Source organism: Liolophura sinensis, chromosome 6 (assembly GCF_032854445.1).
Source record: "Liolophura sinensis isolate JHLJ2023 chromosome 6, CUHK_Ljap_v2, whole genome shotgun sequence".
Lineage (NCBI taxonomy): Eukaryota > Metazoa > Mollusca > Polyplacophora > Chitonida > Chitonidae > Liolophura > Liolophura sinensis.
The window spans coordinates 50,208,672-50,235,702 of NC_088300.1; positions in this window are offsets into that span (position 1 = coordinate 50,208,672).

Here is a 27,031-nt window from a genome sequence, read left to right on the forward strand (position 1 = left end):
CAAAGGCGCCAGGCCTCGGGGATGCTAAGTCCACCAGCAAAATCCTGGTTTATGCATGAATACAATATAATTAAAGACTTACAGCACAGAGAGAAAACCAGTGCAGCGACGACAGTGTGACAGATGGCAAATGGTCAAAGGTAACCTTGGAAATACGGCCTCTTTTCAATTTACCTCAGGGTTTTGTTCTAACTGTTCGTGTAAATGCATAAATAGTGGCAGACTGCACGCCCTCAGCACCATGGCTTAAGCAGAATTAGCACGCCCCCAGCACCATGGCTTAAGCAGAATTAGGTAAAAAAAAGCAGTTACGTTAATTGCAATTTATAAGACGTCACTGGTCTTCATTACTCCAAATAATCTCTTGTCATCACATTTAACATACAAAAATATTAGAACAGTACAAAGGGTCCAGACTTCGGGGATGCTTAGTCCACCAGAGGAATCCTGGTATATGCAGAAATACAATATAAATAACACGTACAGCATAGAGTCAAACCAGAGCAACGACGACATTGTGACAGATGGCAAATGGTCACAGGTAGGACTACCCAGTGAAATACGTCCTCCTGTCAATGTACGTCAGTTTGGGAATTATTCTAATTATATTGATGATACATGTAGTTTTTAGTTCACAAAAGTTTTTAACTTCACAATCTTTTTTTATTTAAGTATTTTAGTTTTGAAGATATTTATACAATATTATAATATATGTAGTATATTCTTAATACTATCAAATAATGTTTTGAAAATATTTAGTAATGAAAACCCATGATTTGTGCACGTGTTTCTCCTAAACCTAGCCTCATATTTTGGAATCCCTCGCACTCTGTCCAGTTTACTTGACCTGCACACTGACAACTTGCGTATATAAGGTGAATTCTTCGCACACGATGTACACGAGCCTTTTGTGTGCCATGAATTTTCCTATTTATTTACACCCCCACACCTTTGATACTATCTCTGTTTGCAACCATTCACCCATTTTATATCCTTGAAATCCGACAGCATTGTAAATGCAAAAGGCTATAGAATGGAGAGTAAGAACAGAACTGCGACGACAGTGTCATAGTTAGCAAACACATAATCGGTGAAGTCTGGTGAAGAGGTAACAAACTTATACCACACATCTCGACATGGCTTAGGCGAAGTAGGTAAAAAAATACAATGATGTTTATCGCAATTTATCAAGCGTCACTGATATAGAATTAAGTAAAAGTAATATAACAGAGTACCGACGACTGTGTGACAATTGGCAAATGGTTACACGAAACCAGTGAAATACGGCCTCTTGTCAGTTTACCTCAGTTAGGTTTTATTTAACTGTGCTTAAAATGTAACAACTTATACCTCCTACACCAGTATGGCTGAGGCGAATTTTGTAAGAGCAGGCACTGATGTTTATCGCAATTTGTCTAGCGTCACTGCTATAGAATTACTTAAAATAACACAAAAGACGTACAGCAGAGAGAGTAAAACCAGAGTAGCGACAACAGTGCGACAGTTGGAAAATGGTCACACGTAACCAGTGAAAAGCGGCCTCTTGTCAGTTTACCTCAGTTAGAGTTTTATTCTATCTCTGTTGGTATCGCATTCAATAAACATTTAAGTGAAAATATTGTAAATATTTAAACAGTAGCAAATTACACGGCTATTACACCATGGCTTAAGAAGAATTAAGTAAAAATCATGTTAAAACAAGAAGTCACTATAATTAATCATTATGCTTGTCATTGCATTTAATATACAAACACATTAAATCAATAAAATACAATTCAAAATACACTTTGTCCACCAGCAGAATCCTAGTCTATGGTTCAATACAAACTGAATATAACAGAGTACCGCATAGAGAGTAAAACCAAGAGCAGTATGACAGTTGACAAATCCGGCCCCATGTCAGTTTACCTCAGCGTTTTATTTTAGCTGTCGATGTAAATGCTTGAAAAGAAGCAACTTATACCACCTTTACAAACAAGACTTAGCAGAATTGGGCAAAAAAAGGGCACTGATGTTGGCTGAAATTTATCAAATGTTACTGGTCTGGAAATCCTCAAAACGCTGTTGTGTTGGTATCACATTTAATAATTATTTAAATGAAAACTATGAAAACAAAGGGATCAAGCATCGTGGTTGTTCCGCGTACAACTAACTACCTCTGGCTTTGGAACTTGGTCCTTACATGCACATTCTGCTCACCTTTCTCTTATCAAGTAATTAGACCTGCCTCAAACACATTCTATGTCTCGTTTTTTTAAGACAAAAAGCAAACCAACTGATCTGATCAAAGCTGCACCATTGACTGTATGACGATTGATTTTAATTGCTGCTTTATTAGTTCCTGTGTGATCAAATCTGTAGTGAGCATTTTTCATTATACGACGTTAACACATAATACGGTTCAGATTATGTCATAATGTGGTTAGGGTTGTACGTGTGCTTCTCTAATGTCCTATATAAGCTCAGTATGGGTCTGAACTAACTCCGATTACACGCTTAAGAGGTGCACGAATACAAACCAAGTTAGAGTTTTTCGAGACTTTCGCTTTTCAATGTCTGCTTTGGAGCACAAAATCGTGTGCATGGAAGTTTTGTAACTTCGTAACTGAATTACTTACCTAAGTCATTTTTTTTAAATATTATTATGAGAGCCACTTATTTACCCTTGCTATAGCATCTGCTGAACCAAACCAAAATGGTACCTCTAAATACGGAAATGAAAGCTCCCGCTAATTGTAGGTTAAAAGTACCAATCACGACAAGTGTTAGCTCTTAATAACGGTAAAGACTCTGGTCATTTGCTAAGCAAAAAGCAAACGCAAGCGAAAAGAATTGAAAGAAATTACAGACAGACGCTACGGATGATTCAGTATTCAGGCTGAAAATTATACAAACATATGAGCGCAGTCAATACAGAAAAGTAACTGAAATATAATGTACAGATAGAAGTAAATATCAATGACACAAAGATATCAGTAGCTGACTTAAGAGTGAAAGTGTCAAAGACACTTGTGATTGGTTAAGCGTGTAATCGTCATATATCTTCAATGCTGACAGCCTTGTTATACTTTCCTGTTAGAAAATAAAAGCAACGTTTTTCCTATCTATGCACAGGTGGGAATTCTACCAGCTGCCTATCTTCTCTTTTCTTTGATTGTCATCGACCTTAATAAGTGAGTATTTTCTGATAACACCTATTGCAAAGCTACCTACGATTAACAACATAAGAAAGTTTTCATTTTTTTCGAGCTAATCAAGACAGTCAGTATTATCTTAGTCACATTTCAAGATCTTAAAATAGAAAACTTTAAATGTGGAAGACAATATTTCCTCATGAAAATGGATTTTTTTGGCATAAGCGGAGAACGAAATTTCTAGACCTTAAACTAATCATAAAAATGGATCTGTTTTTCGAATATTATGAGAGTATATAAACTCGAAAAATGCCAATGTTGTTTAACATCTCTCCCACGATGACTTCAAAAGGTATTGTACCATTCTAAGAATATGTTAAGCCAACTACAACATGTGGGCTTGGTACCATTATAGATAGAATTTTGTCTTTTTAAAATCACATTTATGCAGACTATTTTGTATAGCGAGATCCAAATTATATTTTTCAGGTTTTTTCCGAATTTATGTGCTTTTATCGGCACTTTTCCTCGCCAATTCAAATAGCACTCAAAGGCCTTGGATTGGAAGGCGATGTGGACGGACGACACAGCTGCAGCGATTTAATGTTTCCCAACAGTTCATCGAATCATGTTCACCAACGGGGGGGTCGTCGACCACCGGACAAATTAATCAGTCGACCAGACACATTGACCTAGACATTCCACTCAGTCTACTTTATGGAGACATAAAATCCCTAAAGTCAAAATTCGTAAGCTTTTTAGCTTTTAATATCTGTTAGTTTTCTGATTGGTGTTGTAAGAAGAGACTTTTTAACGTTTACTTTTGTATAATAATCGTTACGTGTGACCAATTTATTAACATACCCACTCCCATTTTACTCTCCGTGCTGTATTTGTATTAATGACATGTAACTGTGTCCCAAGTATTTGATTCACAATGAGAATAATTCAGTTACCTGATATGGCAGCGCCAAGAGTTCGTAGCGTGTGTTGTCTACACCTATACACTTTCTGCCAATCATTATAGCATGTTTTTGTGACTTTCTCTCACTTCTCAGTTAAGGTTGCATGAAGTTCTGAATATCAGTTCATCAACATATATTATACATATATATATATATATATATATATATATATATATATATATATATATATATATATATATATGCGACAAATTCGAGTTCAATGCCATTCCTTGTCATGCCTTGTCGTGACTTCGCAAAAAGTATACCTGTGATTTCAGCATTCTTTGCTTCGTTTTAAAAAAACTGATCAAGGTCTGGCATTCCTCCTCTCCCGATTTCAGTATTATGTAGCTGGTTAAGGTGTTTTCTCTTTGTATTTTATGGGTTGACATAATGTATACGATGGCAATGGTCATTTTGACTATAGGTCTTAAGAATCATGGCACGCTCTGAAATAAAATAACTGACCCTGAAAACTCAAAGGAAACCAATCAAGACAAATTCAACCTTTCAAACCGCATATATTAGCTATACCCTTACTGTGTGATACGTCCGTCAGTATTCATGATATATTCTATTCTCACTTACAGTCAAGCCGAATTGGCAACGTCATGTCTGGAATTCTTGCAAACTTCAACTGTGGTGTTCCACGCCAACCGGGATTCCATACAGACTCTGTGGAAAGCATGGTAAGAACTTCTGATCCTGGAAGTTAAGCATTTCGTAAATCCGTACCCGTTGTAGTTAGACAAAGTCTAATTCTAGAGCCGAATACATGATTCTGTCAAAGTAGGGCGAGAACACGATCTACTGTGTACGTAGCCTTGTTGTGGGGAAGCTATAAGAGGCATCCACTACTCTTAAAACACTTAATGTAATACTAAGTTTCAACATAACCTTGAATTTAGTTTAGTTTACAGTTCATCTATCGTAATTCAAACCACCCTTCTTTACATTTTTTAAACCGACCCAGAAGAGTTTAAATGCGCTTAACAGCTGTTAATGGTGTACTCTTGGGGTCAATTTACAACACACTATTGATGGCGAGTGAAACATAGCCTGGGCGTTTTACAGTTCATCTCCAATGAACACGCTTTCTACTGTAATTTTACACTTTTTATTTCTACACTTCAGAGTTCGGAGCAATTCTCACAGGTGGTAAGCGTTCTTAGCCTGTCCTTTGTCATCCTGGAACGAATCGAAACTGTCGAGGCCAGTCTTTGGTCAGGCCTTTACGAGTTGAAAACCTTTGAAACAGCCGCCCGAGGTTGCAAGAGAGAAATTCTCAATCTGCTCTGTGCGATGAAAATTCAAACTACAAGAAGGATATCTTTGAACAGCTCTCAGGTCATAGATAATATACCAAACTGTCTTTTAGGTGAATTAAATGATGGCTGCTATTACACTCAAGCATATGTCTTCTTAAAAGATGCCAGTCATTACATCGAACGACTGCGAGACATGCTAGCAAGCAAACAGGCTGAGATGGGTATACGAAATTTTTTCTAGCCGACATATGCTACAAATTTACTTCTCTTATCCATATCCAATGTACACTGGATCGTTTAACTTTTGCGCTTGCGCAAAGAATCAAGTTATATGAATTTTATCATAAACAGTCTATACGCTTATGATGCGTACACTGGATCGTGTTACCTTTGCGCTTGTGCAGGGGCTCAAGTTACATGAACTTTTATCATGAACAGTTCGTAGGCTTATTATGTATACACTGGACCGTATAACCTTTGCGCTTGCGCAGAGGCTCAAGTTACATGAATTTTAATCATGAACAGCTAGCACGCTTATTATGTACTACACTCATATTATACTTTACACACACACACATATATAATATATGTGCGTGTGTGCGTGTACCTATAAGATATCATATTTACCTTATTTACCTGTAGTTTAGCGTAATATTAAAATCCTTCTCTATTTATGCCAGGTCCAAGATATGCCCATTGAATGGATACATTTTTTAGTTGTTCACGAAGTGACACTTACCTTGTTCTATTATATCTATTATTAGGTATAAGGCATCTCATCATGTTTAGCAAATTGTTTACTTTATACGAAAAGATACACGAAAGAAATTTAATTATAATCCATCTACAGTATTTGTGTGTTATGTTTAAGATATTCTATATTTTAGAGTAATTAAAATTTCGACAATTGATTGCCTATTTATCTGCCAGCATATATATGCTTAAGTGAGTGTTCGATCTTAATAAAGACTTCAAAGTGCGAGTTTGTGTTAACCTCCTATATGTATAAACACTACCCTGTGGTCGGTGAAATTTTTAGAACATTCTGATTTGGAATAATTAGTGTATCGCTCTGCGACATTTATAAATTGTCATATTGTGCCACGTACTGAATGAATAAATAAACGGAATTCTTGGTTAATGTCACATTTACAGTGTTTCAGCCATATTGGAACAGGAAAAAGGCAACAGTTGTGGCATGAAAATGATAATATCGGAAAAGATAACAAATAGGTAACAAACTCCATTGAAATCAACTGAAAAAATTCGAAAATTCGAAAACAAAATTAATACTACATGTAGTTTGCGTACAGTATATAATGTTTTTTTAAATACCTTTTAAGATATGTAACTACCGCATCAGCAACAAGGCTGTAACAAAAGAACATAAATATTTATAGTCAGTTGTGGAGAACATTTACACTCCCATGCTCAATCGAGACGGGCCCAGATAACACAATTGGTAGAGTGTCCGTCCGGGAGGGGTAGATCCAGGGTCAATCCTGGGTCTAGTCACATATAAGACCTTGAAAGAGGAACTTCCTCGCTTGGTGTTGCATGAAGGGGATAGTACAACGTCTGGTTGACCTGTATCAGTATAATGGCTCGGGCGGGGCAGATTGCCTTCGGTAAGGCGTCTCAGTGAAGCAGCACTAGATAAAAGAGCGGTGGAAATCCGTCCTGCAACAAGGAGGCACATTACATGCACTATAAGGAATCCTTCGTCGTCATATGACTTAAAAAATTGTTAAGTACGACGTTAAACCCCAATCACCCACTCACTCACCCACGCTCAACCAGGACGTGTTTGATGTTATGTTGAGCTTTACAAGGAACACAGTTGAGGACCAGACCCACATCAAATACACAATTATGGTTTAAGGGAGAAGGGCATATTCTGTTTTATATGCGCACACGAACGAGCTATAGGTTAGTCGACTTTTACGCCAAGCTTGTTCCAAAGATTAAAAAGGCCCTCTTCGATTATTCGCCTCTAAGACATAACACAGGACGACGTAGTGGTATTATCATCCTATACATGTATAAGGTCATGCGATCAGAAAATACAAAGAAATGTAGATTGTTTGATTGTTATTAGATATCACACTTCCTGGAATTACGAGAATTATAGAATGACATGGGTGAACATATCTAACAATAAGTTATTGCATTTTGGTTTCGAATTTTGAAAGAACATATGTGCTTACATTTTTTTTGTTAAGTGGATTTCGTGTGCTCATTAGTAATATTTGAAGCCGGGTTATGCCAAGTCTTCGCCAATAGCTGTAACTAAGTACAGCGTTGTCTTAAGGTTAATGAGGATGAGTGACCAGGCACAACTTGTTTTGTTATGCTCCTCTATAAACAGTGATAGAACACAACAGTATTAAAATTATCAACCGTCAGTTCTTTATACACCCATAAATACTAAAGAATAAAATTACTGCAAAAAAATTACACCTTTTGGTCCCTTCGCCCCCAACCCAGTCAATGTGTGACAGTGGAATATTCAAAACTGCATTGAGCCATTGTGATTAGCGCAGGCCATGTCCAGTTATCCCATTTTTAATTGTTCAAAACATGTCACGGGAAAAACTGCACAATTAACGGGCTGATTTCACCAATTAAAAGATTGATTTTCAGGAACCTTAGTCGGGTGATTCTGAGCCAGGAGAATGGGATGTTTAAGCAAAGCTCGAAACTTAGGTCGATAATATACTTTCTTGACGCCTCTTGGCAATTTTTTCCAAGTTTCTGTCACTGTGTATATAAAAGCAGGTTATGGCACCATAAATCTTTATTCGAGGAATTCCAACAGATAGACATATTTTGAGGTGTTGAATGTTGATGGCTATGAACATGATGATGATGAGAAGTAAGCATCGTCTAGTTCAATGTTAGGAGTGTAAAACCTTGCCTATGTTTCCACTGAACACCAAAATCCCTGATGGGTGGACTGGAATGCTTGATTTGCTGTTATTAACCATATTTTTTTATTCTTTTCTATATAACTATCAATTTTAATTTCATTTCGTCACCTCTGTCACATATTAACGATTTAATCAATCTATCTTATTTTAATTTCAATAGCATTTCCCTTGTTAAGACAGTGTGGGAACCCAAGCAAAAGTTGACGAAAATTAACTGTATACGTTTGTAGGAAATACTGTCAGAAGTTTCTAAAAAAAACTTGCACTTTGCCAGTCTGGTATAAGACAATATAAGTTAACAATTCACAATCAAGTACTTCTAGTTACGAAAACTGGCTGAATGGCTGTGTGGCTGAAACCCTCTACAATTATGCTTGGAAACTGGCCTTGCGATTATTGACCTGGAAACGTCCTTATTGGTTGACGGCTGGTATACGAATGTCTGTTTCGATGCATAGATTTGTAGACTACTGACCTTTGACGAGTTCCTGGCGAATCCCCCCATTTGTAAGACTTGCATACTCACGAAAGTTAGACTGCGTACACAGCATCCCGAGCACAGTCGATCGATTGTTTGTCATCAAGACTCCACAAAATTCAGAAATTCCTTGTGCAAGGCCGGGAGTGAATAGCGAGTGAAAAACGAGCACCTTAGCCAGTCTTCGGTAGCATACAGTGCTGTTAAACTTTAAACAACCATTTTAAGTTGTCTTATCTTAAACTTACTCATTCCAAATTCGTCAAATAATCATTCATTGGTTGTCAGATCTGATTCTTTGGCTGGTGATGGGGTTGAGCACCGTCAGTGGTAGGTGTTCTTTCCTCGAAGAGAATTCATCCGGGCATCGCTCTGGATGTTACTGGTATGTCAGCAACGTGCAGGTAGACAATATCAGAGATAGCATCGGGGATCTTATATGTGACCTGATTGAAGAGACTCGGGAAATAAAACAAGGTGTGGCGAATCAGGTAAGAATGGAAATACATTGTAAGAAAAAGTTGTTCTTTCTGGGGCTTAAGGGTGGAGAAAACACAAAAATTACATAAATTTCATTTGTAATTCAGGTGAAAAAGTTAGTTGTTAATGTGGTCTTCAATGCTTTTTCGATTTTCCTAGAAAAGCAAAAGAATCTGGAAAATAGTTTTTCATTAGGATTACCAGTGAGATTCAAATTTATGCAAAATGCACCAAATCTTGAGCAGAAAACCTTTAAACATATCGTGGCCAGACGGTCTGTCCACCAGACATACACGGTAGAGGGCTGAGATTCTTTACTTTGCACCCCTAAATACCCTGTGAAAATTGATAAATAAGAGGATATAAAAGGGGGACGGGGCAAGCACGGCTTAATGACCCAGGCCCCACCAATGCGGTTGCTACGGAGCTCAAGTTCAAGTCAAACTGCCTTCCTCTTCCGCCGTACGTTGGAAGGTCTGGCAGCATCCTGTGATTGGTTGTGGGTTTCTCCCGGACTCTGTCCGGTTTCGTCTCACTCGAATGCTGGTCACCGTCGTATGTGAAATATTTTTGAGCACGGCGTGAAACACCATAAATAAATAAATAAATAAATAAATCAATAAATCAATCAATCAATCAATAAATAAGATATTCATGCATTTGTATTTTTTACACCGCGTACATCATATGAATTAATATGTGAAGAAGGTATAGTATTTTGAGACATATTAAACTGTGATAACGTTACAGGGTTGGCGTGAGCATCATGGAGACTGTATCTTACAACGGCCATCTGGACAGGGCAGTGGACAACAGTTGACGGTATATTTATCATTCATTTATCTGGAAGATTCTGGGGGAGTTTAAATTATGCAAAATCAAACAAACTACAGGATTACGGGATATTTTAGGACAATTAGATGAAGTAAAAGTCAAGCTGTATGCTCTGATCAGTTAGGAATAAATTGGTGATAAAATAAAATTATGAGTCTTCAGAGATGTGCGTGGAAGCGAGAATCATTTATTCATTCCATGCAGAAAGATGGGGCGAAGCCAAAATCATTCATTAATTCCATGTATATAAAGATGGGGTGAAGCCAAAATCATTCATTAATTCCATGTATATAAAGATGGGGTGAAGCCAGAATCATTCATTCATTACATGCAGAAAGATGGGGTTAAGCCACAATCATTCATTAATTCCACGTATATAAAGATGGGGTGAAGCCAAAATCATTCATTCATTACATGCAGATAGATGGGGAGAAGCCACAATCATTCATTAATTCCATGTATACAGATGGAGTAAGGCCTGAATCATTCATTCATGACATACAGAAAGACTTATTTTTCCTTGTCAAGTTTTATTGTCAATTCCCAAATTGGTCCACATCTCCCTTAATGTAACACTGAATCTAGCGATCCTAATATGGTGGTACTACAACACATACTGTGATAATTTTGTTAACAGAAACATTATTCTCCCAGTGATCCTTCATGACCACTTGTCGTGCTGGGGAAAATGCTGAAAATTTTTAACAGGAACTGATAATTATTTAATTTCCATTATTTTATCAGAACCTTCAGACGGCATTTGATAATGTCGCTGGACTTATGCCTTTCATGGAGGTGCTCTCCAACGTTAGCACGGAAACAGATGGGATCAGCCCTACCAACCTCACCAGGCACTGGTGCCTCCTGCTTCGATATTTATCCACGTTCATCAGGAACCAAGACATTGCCGCACTTTACCAAAGAATCACAGAGCGTCATAGAACTGCACCGGTCAATGTCACCAGGTTAAGGGAAAACTACGCTTCACGGCTTCACTTACGCTTTGTACTCATGTATGAAGCTGAAGAGAGTTTAACACAGTTAAATGAAGCACTCATGACGAGATGTGCTGACCTTTAGTGTGACGTGTAAATCAATGTTAGAACAGTTTTCACATTAGATTGCTAAATGTTTGAACAACTTAAACATCATTTTTAGCTAAACACTGGAACAGCTTTAACATCATCAGTAGCCAATTGTTGAAACAACTTTAACATCATATGTATAGCTAAATGTTGGAACAACTTTAACATCATATGTATAGCTAAATGTTGGAACAGCTTTAACATCATATGTTGTTAAATGTTGATAACTTGGCAAAGAAGTATGAAGGACCAGCTGAACATTTCTTTCTTGCCCGTACAGCACGAAGATTCCTTTAACTGTTGATGTGTACTCAAATAAATTATTCAAAACAAGAAGCAAAACTAGTTCACTGCATCTTTGTTTTTTTTTTATTCTGCGTAGCATTATTTCATTCTCCAAACCCAAAACTGAGCTGGAAATTAATGGAATCTCTGCTGTCATCAGTGTTCGTGGGGGCCTTGATGACAATAAGCAGTGTTCACTGAAGAGAAATTTTCTTTCACCTAAAATAGTGCGCAAATCTGTATATGGACAAATCCGTCAGGTTGGTCGTCGGTATAAATTAAAATTTGTTCAGAATGGTGTTATAAATGAATAAAGAAGTGAATAAATAAAGAAATATCGCAAAAAGGCCAGACTATAGTATCAAAGTTAGTCTAATGCATGTAGGTCTGTACAGCTAGTCACAGATGAGTACTGCTCACTCACTGATGGCAGCTGTGAGACTCTTTTCGTGGATATTGGGCTTTCTGGCAAGGGCTACCTCATTGGAATCGTGTATCGCCCTCCTGGTAAGGATATAGCTGAATTTAATGCCTATCTATTATCAACCGTACAAATCTGCCAAAGAGAAAAGAAAAATTGCGTAATCATGGGCGACTTTAACATTAATCCCCTTAAAACTGACCACCATCAACAGTCTAAAAATTTCCTAGAAATCATGACCTCACACTTTTTCTTTCCACAAATAACCAAGCCGACAAGGGTCCAATCCCGCTCTGCCACTTTAATCGACAATATTTTTACTTATTTTCACACTGATCACTTTCTCTCTGGCATTCTCCTAATTGACATCACAGATCATTTTTTTTCTCATATTCCATATTCTAAAAGTCAAATATAAACAAGAATCACACGTACACGAAGCAAGCTTTCGCAAATTCTCCATTGCTAATGAAGACACATTTTCCCGGCGAATTCAAAATGTAAACTGGAATTGTGTTTATCAAGAAACTACTGATGTAAACATAGCAATAGATGTATTCTTTGAAAAGTTTAGTTCACTGTATAATGAACGTTTCCCATTAACTACGATTAGCGTAAATAAACAAAAAATAATCAAACCGTGGGTAACCAACAGCATCCTGATATCGATCAATGAGAAAAATAGACTCTACCGTCAGCAACTAATAAATAAAACTGATCGAGCACGAAAACAATATAGAAGGTACAGAAATCGGCTAAATTCCACACTTCGCGTGGCAAGAAAAAAATATTTTGAAAACAAGTTTAACAAGTATAACAATGACATCAAAAACACGCGGAAAACTTTAAACGAATTGATGAACAAGAAAAACAAGGATCACTTACCCTCGTGTTTTGAAATTGAGGGGCGCAAGTCAAGAGATAAAACTGAAATAGCTGAGGGTTTCAACGAATATTTTAGCTCTTTGGCCTTAAATCTTAAGTCTAATATACCTTCAGCGGAGAAAATTTTTTCAGATTATCTTGGAAATCCTAATGACAGTAATTTTTCCTTTCCATACATTTCACCAACAGACATCTTTAATGCTCTAACATCGTTGAAATCTAGTGCTGCTACTGGGCTAGATGATATCCATATGTCTATTGTGAAAATTGTTTTTGACTATATATCGGCTCCCCTAGCCCACATTATTAATCTATCGTTCTCATCACGTGTCGTCCCCGATATTCTAAGAAGGGCAAACGTGTTTCCGGTTTACAAAGCTGATGGACATGACCTATTAGAAAACTATAGACCAATCTCTATTCTTCCATGTCTAAGCAAAATATTAGAAAAACTTGCTACCAATTCTATTATTGATTATCTCGAGTCATATAACATGATTGATATTAACCAGTATGGTTTCAGAAGGAACCATTCCACCCAGTACGCCGCCTGCTCATTATATGACAAACTTATAACCTCTATAGAGAACAAGAATTATACTGTGGCTACCTTCTTTGACTTATCAAAGGCTTTTGACACTGTCAATCATTACATTCTTCTTTCAAAACTAGATCACTATGGTTTCCGGGACCTGTCAAATGACTGGCTGATAGCTACCTGTCAAACTGTACACAATGTACATCCTTCAGCAATGTATTGTCTGAATCCACAGACGTTACATGTGGTGTGCCTCCAGGGTCGATTCTGGGACCAATCCTATTCTAATTATATATAAATGACATATCAAAAGTAACACACGTCCTAAATATTATACTCTTTGCAGACGATACTACTACAACCTATTCGTGTGAAAATGTCGATGAGGCTATCATGACTTCATCTTACGAGCTAGGAAAGCTGAACAATTGGTTCTGTGCAAACCGCCTTTCACTAAATGTTAACAGCAAAGTATATGTAGAGTATATGTATAAGTAGACATAGACCACAAATTACTGTTCCCTTGACCATTCCTGGAACAGAGCCGAGTTAAACGAGTCGGGGAGTTCAAATTTCTTGGTTTTGTGTTTGACGAAAAGCTAAATTGGACGTCACACATAGCTTGTATTCGAAAAGGTCTCTAGGAATCTAGGTATATTAAACAACATTAAGGACTCGCTGAATAAAAAAACACCTTTTATCCTTTATTATTCTTTGATCCACCCTTACTTTTCGTACGGGAATATTTTGTGGGCAAACACATATAAGTCTCACTTGCAACCTCTGCAAATATTGCCAAAAAACGCGCTATTCTAATTGTGACTATGTCCAGGTCCCTAGAACACACAAATCCACTTTTGTACTCTTGAAATTTTGCCCTTATCTGAATAGAACATTTCTATACTAATATGATAATGCATAAATTTTTTTATCACCCCGAAGTATTACCGCCTAGCTTTAATAATTACATTATTAAAAACATTCACTATGGCACAACACGTTGGTCATTAGATCTGTATCGAACCCCCTTTAAAAGTAATCTCTCCTATCGTTCACTTAAAGTAGCTGGCACTCGGGAATGGAACAAACTCCCTTCATACTTACGCAATATTCAGTCAATTTCCTTATTCAAATCTAAATTGAAATCGTATATGCTGCAGCACTTATTCTCCGTTTAGTCTAACACACAATAATATAGTTGATAGTCGTTACTATAAGCACCTGTATATATTATTTACTATGTTCATAGGAACAGATAATCACGATGTTTATAATCACCACAGTTCACATGCCTGTATTAAATACAAATTGTATGTTAATTGGGATAGAGCAAGCTCCATGGAGCTTTATTCCCGCCAGTATGTTTCTGTATGTTTATATGAATCTTATGTTTTGTATATTATATTGGTAAATAAACAAACAAACAAACAAATATAGGGTATAGGCTTTCAAACAAACATGGTAGGACAGGATTGGATGTGCTCTGCCCTACCATCGTTGTGTATAATTATATATGTTATGAATGGTACAAACAGGGTATTGTATGAAACGACACAACAATTACATGTACACAAAAGCAAAAATGTCCATAAGGCAAATGAAAATGGTATAGTTTGATTTATATTATATAAATTAGGGTTATTACCACAACGAAGTCCTCACGTACTCATACATGTATTTAGGACTTATTCAAGCAGAAATTAGTCGTGCCCTAATTCTTTTCATAACTTCCAGTTGATTCGTGGAAGGCGGAGAGTAGATTTCCTCGAACTACTGAGGTTTACTAGCCTATATACAAGTAAGCGTAATAAACGATTTTAAATGCATTGCTCAATCGGTTGTTGTTATACGTCTATAGGGTAGGTCTTTTTACCACAGCCCACACCATTTTGTGCCCTACATACATACAATGACACAAAAGTTTCTTGAAAGATCCGGCTTATCTTAAAATGCATTACGTTCAGCATTACAATACAGTGGACTGCTGGTTGTATCGGCCTATTTCGTACATTGCGAACTCTGCAAAAATTGGTTGCCTTTGGACGCAGTGTTGAACAGTATTATATACTGTACCGTACCAGTATAAACACAGACCTACTTCCCTACCAGTCAAAAGAACTGTCAGCTGTTTATTGGTTATACTATCATTTCCGAATTTTCTCCGGTTGCAAGAAGAAAATGGAAAGACATACGCACGCGTAATATTTATGTATTATTCACTGATCGTAACATGTCGCAGTGCATCAAATATGCACATCATTTAAGACATAGCTTTTATGTCAGCTTATAGTATGAAGGGTACTTCTGCTAATGTCATTAATGATTACTGCTCCGGGACCACTGGCTATTTCCTGCGCCTTACAGGTAAGGCTTGAGCTACATATGTAAATCAGTTTAACATCCTGCGCGAGAAACTGCGCAGAGAAACGATATGCGAGGTGTGAGGCTTGAAGAGCGAACGACTGAACCAGTTGACCATGAGCAGTGGCGCATGTAATAACGGTTTCCGGGTATTCAAGTTGCGATTTGTACACTAAGTGTATCGGTTTGACAAATTAAGATTCAGTGAGTCAGTGAGTTAGTTAGGCAGTTATATGTGTTCTCCCTGAACAATTCTGGACGCTCTTGCCGAAAAGGGATGCCATCAAATGTAAGTCTCTCCAGTCGTAGGTGGAATCGTCAGCCAGCAACCGACATATGGGCTTGATTTCCCCGGGCTCTGTCCGGATTTTTCATACCATTATGCTGCCGCTGTCGCATAAGTGAGACATTCCTGAGTACGGCGTAAAACTCCTATCAAATAATAATTAATAATAAGGTTATTGTAAGTTCTACCTTATTTAGGGATTAAGACAGACGTCCGTCAAATAACTTTTCAGCAGGTTTTAATTGGGTTCAAAGCAACAAACGATGGTAGGTTATTGGTAACTGAGTTACTCGGATCTTAATCGCATCCTATATTGACTCTTCACATGTGGTCTAGACAATCTGACATTTAGCGGGTGTTTCTCATCACTATTTTTGAAATGTCCTACATGCTGGTGATTAGACTGGCAACACCAACAACTTGGCATGCTCTCACAAAAGTATTTATTGATAAAGTGTCGTTCTTTCGGCAACAGTGCCTATATGAGTATACTGATCATTTTGGTGAAATGTACCCCTTCCACAAAACTGTCTTCTCTCCCCAATAGTGCCATTTAACTCTGCTGATCATTGTGGAGAAATGCACCTCTTTCACAAAACTGCCCATCTCTCTGCAAGAGTGCCCATATGGCTGTACTGATCATTTTGGTGAAATGCACCTCTTACACAAAACTGCCGTTCTCTCACCAACAGTGCCCATATGACTATACTGATCATTTTGGTGAAATGCACCACTTCCACAAAACTGCCCTTCTCTCTACAGTAGTACTCATATGACTACACTGATCATTTTGGTGAAATGCACCACTCCCGCGTACACACTGTTTTCTACGCATTATTACTGACTATAGGCCTACTGATCATCTTGGTGAAAGGCACTTCTTTCACAAAACTGCCCTTCTCTCTGCTATAGTGCTCATATGACTATACTAATCATTTTGGTGAAATGCACCCCTTCCACAAAACTGCCCTTCTCTCTGCTATAGTGCCTATATGACTATGTTGATCATTCTTGTAAAACGCACCCCTTCCGCGAACCTACTGTTTTCTACGTACTATTAATGACTATACTGATTATTTTGGTGAAATGCACCTCTTCCACAAAACTGCCCTTCTCTCTGCTATAGTGCCCATATGACTATGTTGATCATTCTTGTAAAACGCACCCCTTCCACGAACCTACTGTTTTCTACGTACTATTAACGACTATACTAATCATTTTGGTGAAATGCACCCCTTCCACAAAACTGCCCTTCTCTCTGCTATAGTGCCCATATGACTATGTTGATCATTCTTGTAAAATGCACCCCTTCCGCGAACCTACTGTTTTCTACGTACTATTAATGACTATACTGATTATTTTGGTGAAATGCACCTCTTCCACAAAACTGGCCTTCTTTCTGCAAGAGTGCCCATATGGCTATACTGATCATTTTGGTGAAATGCTCCCCTTCCACAAAACTGCCCTTCTCTCTGCTATAGTGCCTATATGACTATGTTGATCATTCTTGTAAAACGCACCCTTTCCACGAACCTACTGTTTTCTACGTACTATTAACGACTATACTGATTATTTTGGTGAAATACACCTCTTCCACAAAACTGCCCTTCTCTCTGCAATAGTGCCCATATGACTATGCTGATCATTTTGGTGAACTGCCATTCCCCTTGTAATAGTGCTCATATCACTATACTGATCATTCTGGTGAAATGCACCACTTCCCCGAACCTACTCTTTACTACGCATTATTAATGACTATACTGATCATTTTGGTGAAATGCACCCCTTCCACAAAACTGCCCTTCTCTCTGCAATAGTGCCCATATGACTATGCTGATCATTTTGGTGAACTGCCCTTCCCCTTGTAATAGTGCTCATATCACTATACTGATCATTCTGGTGAGATGCATCACTTCCACAAAACTGTTCTCCCGGCAACAGTGCCCATAAAAATTTACTCATCATTTTGGTGAAATGCACCCCTTCACCAAAACTGCCGTCCTCTTTGCAATAGTGCCCATATGACTATACTGATTATTTTGAGGAAGCAAATCACTTCCACAAAAATGCTGTTCTCTCCGCATTAGGTCCCATATGGCGATATTGATCATTTTGGTGAAATCCACCACTTGCACAAAACTGCCCTTCTCTCTGCAATGGTGCCCATATGACTGCTAAACATTTTGGTGAAATACACTACTTTCACAAAATTGCCGTTCTGCAAAAATGGCTATACTTGTCATTTTGGTGAAATCCACAACAAAAATGTTATACTTTGTACCATTTTACACATATGACGGAACAGAGCATTTTGATGAATTGTATCTACAATTCGCTCATTCTCGTTCTTCGTTTCTTGAAATGTACCCTACAAATGCTATTCTCGCTACCAGAGTATCCAAAGCAATGAACAGGGCATTCTGGTGAAATGTACCCCACAAATTCTATTCTCTCTACCAGAGAATCCAAGCGAATGGACAGGGCATTCTGGTGAAATGTACCCCACAAATGCTATTCTTTCTACCAGAGTATCCCAGCGAATAAACAGGGCATTCTGGTGAAATGTACCCCACAAATGCTATTCTCTCAACCAGAGCATCCCAGCCAATGAACAGGGCATTCTGGTGAAATGTACTCCACAAATGCTAATCTCTCTACCAGAGTATTAAAGCCAATGAACAGGGCATTTTGGTGAAATGTACTCCACAAATGCTAATCTCTCTACCAGAGTATTAAAGCCAATTAACAGGGCATTCTGGTGAAATGTACCCCAAAAATGTTATTTTCTCTACCAGGAGTAACCGAGCCAATGGACATGGCATTCTGGTGAAATGTACCTCAAAAATGTTATTCCTGTTACTGTTATTCTACTGTTACGACCCAAACTGTCTGTATTATAAAGAGATGGCTTGTTCGAAATACACGACAGTTTAACCGCACAAAAAAGTAACCAAAACCAGCAGATTTTATTTTACAACAATTTATTAGGTTTAACAAGAACAGATAACAAGACTTATACAAATACTAAAGTACTTAAGTTTAACAAGAAAGGATAGCAGTATCTATACAAATACTAAAGTACTTACGGTGTCAAGTCCAAACGGACGCATATATTCCACAATACATACCACACAGGCATAAATGCTCAGAGGCAAATTCACAAGAGGGAAAATCCACAGTATAACTGAGTGTATGACGAAATATACACAAAATTCCACAGACAGGGTCCGTGTACTGATAAGCACTGTGTACACAAGAGCACGAATCAAATATACAAGCTCGGACTGAACAAGTGCTCGGTGGAGATATAACAAACCCAGAGGCTATAAAGACACCAAAATTCAGCAAAAAAGGCCTACTGAAGTAATACACAGCGAAAGCATCCAAAACTCTCAATAATTCTCCGTTCTCTCCTTGACCTGCTTTCATAGGTCTTATATAGCCTGGTGGAATTGTCTAGAATAAGAAAATTCCTGAACTCTTGATGTAAACAAACAGGCACCGAACTGAGCGCATTCTGGAATATTCTAAGGTAGAGGCAGACAGCAGGCGCTGAACTCAGCGTATGTAAACAAGGCAATGTACATACTCAGCGTATGTAAAGTGGCAAGCTAAATTTAGAAACTGACGGCAGTCGTGCACATAACACTACCAGAGTATCCAAGCCAATGAACAGGGCATTCTAGTGAAATGCACCCCACAAATGCTGTTCTCTCCAAAAAGAACGGGGTATCCAAGCGATTTAAGAGAGCATTCTGGTTAAATGTATCCCACAAATGCTATTCTCTCTACCAGCCAATGAACAGAGCATTCTGGTGAAAGGTATCCCACAAGTTCTATTCTCTCTAACAGAGCATCCAAGCCAATGAGCTGGGCATTCTGGTGAAATGTACCCCACAATTGTTATTCTCTCTAACAGAGTATCCAAGCGAATGAACAGAGCATTCTGCTAAAATGTACCCCACAAATGTTATTCTCTCTAACAGAGTATATAAGCGAATGAACAGAGCATTCTGGTGAAATGTACCCCACAAATGCTATTTTCCCTACCACAGTATCCAAGCGAAAGAACAGAGCATTCTGGTGAAATGTACCGCACAAATGTTATTCTCTCTAACAGTGTATCCATATGACTGAACAGAGAATTCTGGTGAAATGTACCGCACAAATGTTATTCTCTCTACCAGAGTATCCAAGCCAATGAACAGAACATTTTGGTGAAATGTATTGCACAAATCTTATTCTCTCTAACAGTGTATCCATATGACCGAACAGGGAATTCTGCTGAAATGTATCGCACAAATGTTATTCTCTCTACAAGAGTATCTAAGCCAATTAACAGGGCATTCTGGTGAAATGTACCCCATAACTGTTATTCTCTATAACAGAATATTTAAGCGAATGAACAGAGCATTCTGGTGCATTTTTGTGAAATTTACCCCGCAAATCATATTTTCTCTAACAGAGTATCCAAGCGAATGAACAGGGCGTTCTTGTGAAATGTACCCCACAAATGCTATTTTCCCTGCCAGAGTATCCAAGCGAATGAACAGAGTATTCTGGTGAAATGTACCCCACAAATGCTGCTCTCTCTAACAGAGTATCCGGCGAATGAACAGAGTATTCTGGTGAAATGTACCCCACAAATGCTATTCTCCCTACCAGACTATCAAAGCGAATGAACAGAGTATTCTGGTGAAATGTACCCCACAAATGCTGCTCTCTCTAACAGAGTATCCGGCGAATGAACAGAGTATTCTGGTGAAATGTACCCCACAAATGCTATTCTCCCTACCAGACTATCAAAGCGAATGAACAGAGAATTCTGGTGAAATGTGTCCCACAAACGTTAATCTCTCTAACAGGGTATGCATATGACTGAACAGGGCATTCCGGTGAAATATGTATTCAATTATCATCAAACTAGTAATGCATCAAACGCTGTGTCACTTTATGTTGGTAAGAAATCGTTCATTTTCACTGTGCATATACATATTCCCTGTGTCTTAGGCCTGTATATCAATCCAACAATTTTAATAAATTTCCTATCTTATTGTGACTACATCATGATGAATCTAAACAGGAAGCGCGTATCTCTGAAACTAAAACAAAGTATCTGAGAACCTCGAATTTGTTTCTAGACTAGTATAATTTCCCAGTTTTATAAGACATTAATAAGGCATAAAGAAAAATAAAGGCATAAGAAATCATAAAACTAGAATAAATGTCTGTTGTTTCCACATGTCATTTAACTGCTGGTATATGTGGCATGATAATAAAATCAAACAAGCATTTTTATGATCATCCAGAAATGTTTTCTTTCTCGAATCAGCAAGATCTGTCGCAAACAAGGTATGCTGCCTTCTGTCCTTTCAAACAAGCAAAACCTATCGTATTCTGACTGCTAAATAACCAAGATCTGTCGCATTTCGCCCCCTCAAACAAGCAAGTTTTTTGCACTAAGTTCTTTCGAACAAGCAAGACTTTTCTGACAATCAAGACTTCTCACACTCCGTCTACTGGAACAAGCAAGATTTTCCCATTCAAAAGGCTTGAACAAGAAAGGCCTGACACATTCCGCCTGCTCGCTCTGTGCTCCTTACGATTCAACAACGAAGAGAACGCGTGCGTTTTGAGTCCTTTTTTTGTAAATTTGTTGTTTATATCCAAATACATGCATTTAATCTTAATTATGATATTACTTATGAATATATCAAAAGTGTAAATATGATCAAAGCCAGGTTGAACACATTTGTTGACAAGACCAAATTCTAGCGGAAATTTATTTATAAAACATGTGTTACATCCTTATTTATAACATTATTACACAAAGACACATATACTAAGAGGTGGTCTCAAATATCCACCTTACCAAAATTATTTTCAAGTGTCTTTTTCTGTTTAATGAAAAATCAAAAAACAAAAGTTTGAAGATCACATTTACAACTACCTTTTCACACTCTTTCACATTTTTATCTTTTTCTCCACCTTTAACATGATGTACCACTATGGGTATTGTAAAACACATAACCCGCTGTGTAAACGCGTACACAGAATGTTATATCTAAAATAAACACATTATACCGTTACGCTGTAACATTCTCTACAATCAAGAATGACGACCGGCTTTTGAAGGAGTAAAATATCTTTGACACAGGTGTTTCTGAATTTCTGATTTGAAAACCTAACATATACCCAAGTTGGTAAGGTGAGATATTTATAGACCAGTGACATATAATAAGTAGGATGTGTGTGTCTATATATCCTGATGAACAGCTTTTCGCAATAGTCACCATATATCAGTGAAAAATAACAAAATAAATTGCATGTTTACAAAACTTTTCGCAAATTAAATGACACCCACATAGCTTACTAATTTGAAAAGTATATTGTGAGTCATTAAAAATACATTGATCTGTGACGTCCCCCTTAACCGCAGCTTTCAATCACGATCCAGATCTTTGCAATCGCTTATTTTTTGTGACCAGTAGGATTTGATACCTGTATGTTAGTCACTGAACTAAGTCAGTAAAGATGTGTTACTTTCGATTTCAACTTCCGCATGTATCTCATAGACGAATAATGACAATAGACACTCTTAGTATCACGTGACTACACATCTGACCTAGACATACAGGCACTGGCTTACCGTTAACACAATATCTGTATATACTGACTACATTGTCACAATAGGAAACAGAGCTAAATAATATCATCAACCATCAACCATATGATAAAGAGGAAATCATATCAAGGGTAAACGAGTATACTATTGCATATTAGAGGCTGACTGGTGACAAAACTTACCGGTACTGTAACAGGCTGGTGGGCGAATTCCACTTTTTATTAAAATTTCGAACCGGAATGTTAACGTTTTGATGCCTTTAGAGGCCCAGAGATGTAGTCAGAAATCCTGGTACCTGGAAAGAGTCATCTGAGTCATGGCCGGATAATATGTGTCACTCTGCAATGTAAGGTGTAATATAAAATTGTTTAATCTTATAAGTGTCATATAAGTGTTTTTCACATTGCCATATATTAAGCAGTTATCTCCGGAACTATCCGATCACCTGTGTGTATGGAACTTCCTAAGTGGAGATAATTACAGCAAGGCCCGGTAACATGTGTACTGCACGACAGTATCTGATTCCACCCTCAAACGCCAAACATGATTAACGTGGTGAAAATCTGGAGGTGGGGCATGTTTTTGTTATTTTCATTTCTTCTTTTTTTGTAATTGTTATTTTTCCCGGTTTTATTTTGGTTTGTTTATTTGCAAACGTGACAACATTGGCAGTTAGAAATGGAAATTTCCCTTCTCTCTGTATTAAAAACTGTCTAGGGTGTCGGCATATAAATGTCAGCAGGCCAGTGATCATTTCATCAGTTCAAACATCGATCAGAAATAGCCGGAGGATTATCTAAACCAATCCTTTATCTGGAAATTGTGAAGTTTAAAGATGAATTTGCCGAGTGTTGTAGGTAAGCTGTCTACGATTCACGCTTCCATCACCCGAAAGCATTACGCTTCAGGGCTGATATTTCTACCATGTGTAATATCAGTTTAGACCTCTGGATAGTGGATATTGGTAATCAAAACACAATGTGGCTTACAAGATGGGGTCTTTTACATGGAGTTGTTCACATCTGAAGACGGTGTCTTTTACATATGTTGTTAGCATTGGAAGATGCACCTTGCACGACGTGGAATAATGTTAGAACTGGAACACCTGGAATAATGTTAGAACTGGAAGCTTGTCTATCTTACATGTGTGTCTAACTTTGAAATCTATTGTAACTTACTTGGTGTTGTTAATATTGAAATTTGGCGTATCTTACCTGGCAGTGTTCTCATTGAAAGCTGGTGTATCTTACATGGCACTGTTCTCATTGAAAGCTGGTTTATCTTACATGGCATTGCTCCATTGAAATCTTTTGTATCTTAACATCTATTTTGTATCTGCTGTTAACATTTGAAATTTGGTATATCTTACACGGAGCTGTTAACATTGAAATCTGTTGTATCTTAAATGGAGCTGTTAACGTTTGAAAGTTGGTATATCTTACACGGTGCTGGTAACTTTGAAATCTGGTGTATCTTGTACGGTGCTGGTAACATTGAAATCTGGTGTATCTTAGATGGAGCTGTTAACATTTGATATCTGGTATATGAAATCTGGTGTACCTTACATCGAGCTGTTAACGTTGAAATCTGTTGTTTGTTACACGAAGCTGTTAACACCTAGTGTATCGTGTATCGTGTTGCTAACCTTGAAATATAGTATACATGTATGTTGCCGGGTGTTGTTGTGCATCTGATGAGATGTTGTTAACAATGGAACAAATTTTCTATTAATGGTGTTATTACCATTGGAACAAACTTTCTCTTAATGATGTTATTAACATTGGAACACACCTTCTCTTAATGGTGTTATTAGCACGGTAACACTCTTTCTCTTAATGAATGTTATTGGTGTTATTAGCACTGTAACACTCTTTCTCTTAATGGTGTTATTAGCATTGGAAAAAATTTTCTCCTAATAATGTTATTAGCGTTGGAACAAACTTTCTCTTAATGATTATTATCATTGGAACTCACCTTCTCTTAACGATGTTATTAGCACTGTAACACTCTTTCCTTTAATGTTGTTATTAGCACTGTAGCGCTCTTTCTGATAATGGTGTTATTAGTACTGTTACACACTTTCTCTTAATTGTGTTAATAGCACTGTAACTCTCTTTCTATTAATGGTGTTATTATATTTCACTTATATGACGGTGGGGGAATTATGGTTGGAAGAAACCGGGCAAAGCACGGGGGAAACCCACGACCATCCGGAGGTTGAAGCCAGATCTTTCACGTACGACTAGAAAAAAAGGCAGGATGAGCTAGACTTGAACTCACAGCGGTCTCATTGATGAGAAGCTCTTAGGTCATTGTGCTGCGCTGAGAACACGCTTTCTCTCAGTGATGTTATTAGCATTGGAACACGCTTTATCTCAATAATATTGCTAGCATTGGAACACGCTTTCTCTCAGTGATGTTGGAACGTTTCGGTGGCTAATGGTAAGAGCTTCCGCCTCGAGTTCGGGACACCCAGGATCAAACCCAGGTTGGGGTCATACCAATGGCTTGTGGTACTTGTTGCTTCCTCGCTTGGTGCTCAGCACTGAGAGGTTAAAGCAAGGAAACAGGACTGTTTGGCTCGGTATCAGTGTAATGTGACTGGATCGGGTGTCATGTCTGGTGTCTTCGGCGTGATACTTCAGTGGCGGCAGCACTTTGGCGGCATGGACTCGCCCTGCCACAAGGGTACGACGTTAAACCTTAAACCTTATGCATTCATTCATTCATTCTCAGTAAAGCAGAGGACATGCTTCCTCTCAGTGATGTTGTTAGCGCTGGAAAAGACTTTATTTCCGTTATGTTGTTAGCACTGGAACAGGCTTTATGCCAGCGTTGTCGGCATTGGAACACGCATTCTGTCAGTGATGCTATTGGCATTCGGACATGCTTTATCTTAAGAAGGAAGAGACTAAGAAGAGAACATAAACACTCATCTTCAGTCTTCATTGATTGTCAATGTAATCTTTTTGTTTTCCCACAGTGCTTTGTTTTGCCTTGTCGCATCTGACGGAGAGTGAAGGGAAGCCCAGCAAGTACACGTCGTATACCCTCCCACAGCTCTGCGACAGTAAACAGACTCATACGAAACCCTTCAATGAAACCACGTTTAAAATGTGTACATTTAGGAAGATTTTAAACAAATTGAAAAGGACAGCGTCTGCCATCGGAGTAAGTGATACCTTAACCTCCCTTTAGCTATTGTAAACATTCAGTTGTTATTCACATACCAGTATAAGCTGTGTCAATACCGTGGGGCCCTCCGGTGTAAAATACATTGTTTCTCACCTCTGTAGAACTTCATCTACGGTATCAAAGACACTGTTTCTCACTTCTGTAAGCCTTCGGGTATAACGACCCCTGTTTCTCACTTCTGTAGCCCCCAGTTATTACACAAACTGTCGCGCTGTCTTATAGTTGTCGAATACCACCCCTCTTACACTAATGTGACGTGCATGTCCTCGCATGTGACGTGCAAGTCCACGCATCACCCTGGGAAATTTTGTCATTATCTTTTCATCGTTTTTTTCTTACTCCGGACACTTCTGATCTCTCCACTCATAAAATTGTTTTTAAAAAATCCATTATATCGTTCCACGTTTGATGCTTCTACCGGCAAGGTCCTAAAGCTGTAACTTTGACATGATTTCTTGAATGTGAGAGAATATCCTCGGCTATTTGTTTATTTATTGTTTATTTATTCTCCCTTTCAGTGTGCTAATTATATGGGGACTAATGAGGTAAGTCATCTGTTATTTTTACAGAGCACTACAGAGCGTATACAAATATCTAAACTAAATATACAAACAAGGTAGATCTGTTTAAAAACAAGACAACAAGTTTAAACACGATTTGAATTTGTTTCCATTTATTTACTGAAGGTACACCGTATATATGGACTACCTAGTTCCAGACACCACTGGGTCTATAGCTTTGTACAACAGAGAATTAAACAGGTAAAAAAATAACACATCACTGAAAATTATTTTTAAAATGTTTTTCAAATGTTATAATTTTATAAATGTTATCAATGTCACTTTATCTGCAGGGAAGATCGAGGGAATTTAAAAAGTCCATCAAACTGCTTAATGGAAATGTAAGTATTCACTTCATTGTAGTCGGTTGTGTTCGTCTAAAGTCTAATCATTGCCGTTTCCAATAGTTTTGAAATAAATGGTAACATTTTTAAAAATGATTTGTAATGCGCTATAGCTATCATATATATATATATATATATATATATATGCTGTATAGCAAAGGTAACCTTTTCTCCACCAAGTTTTGCATTTTTCACAACTATAGTTCAGTGCGTGATAAGAAACAGTGTTTGTCCATCGAGATTCCAGAAGTCACGTGACTAATTCTCTTTTCTTTTGTTTTTGTTTGGGTCTTCTTTCAGAGCAATATGGAATGTTTGCTTAAAGACATCCAAAAGATGCTGTGCACCTATCACAGC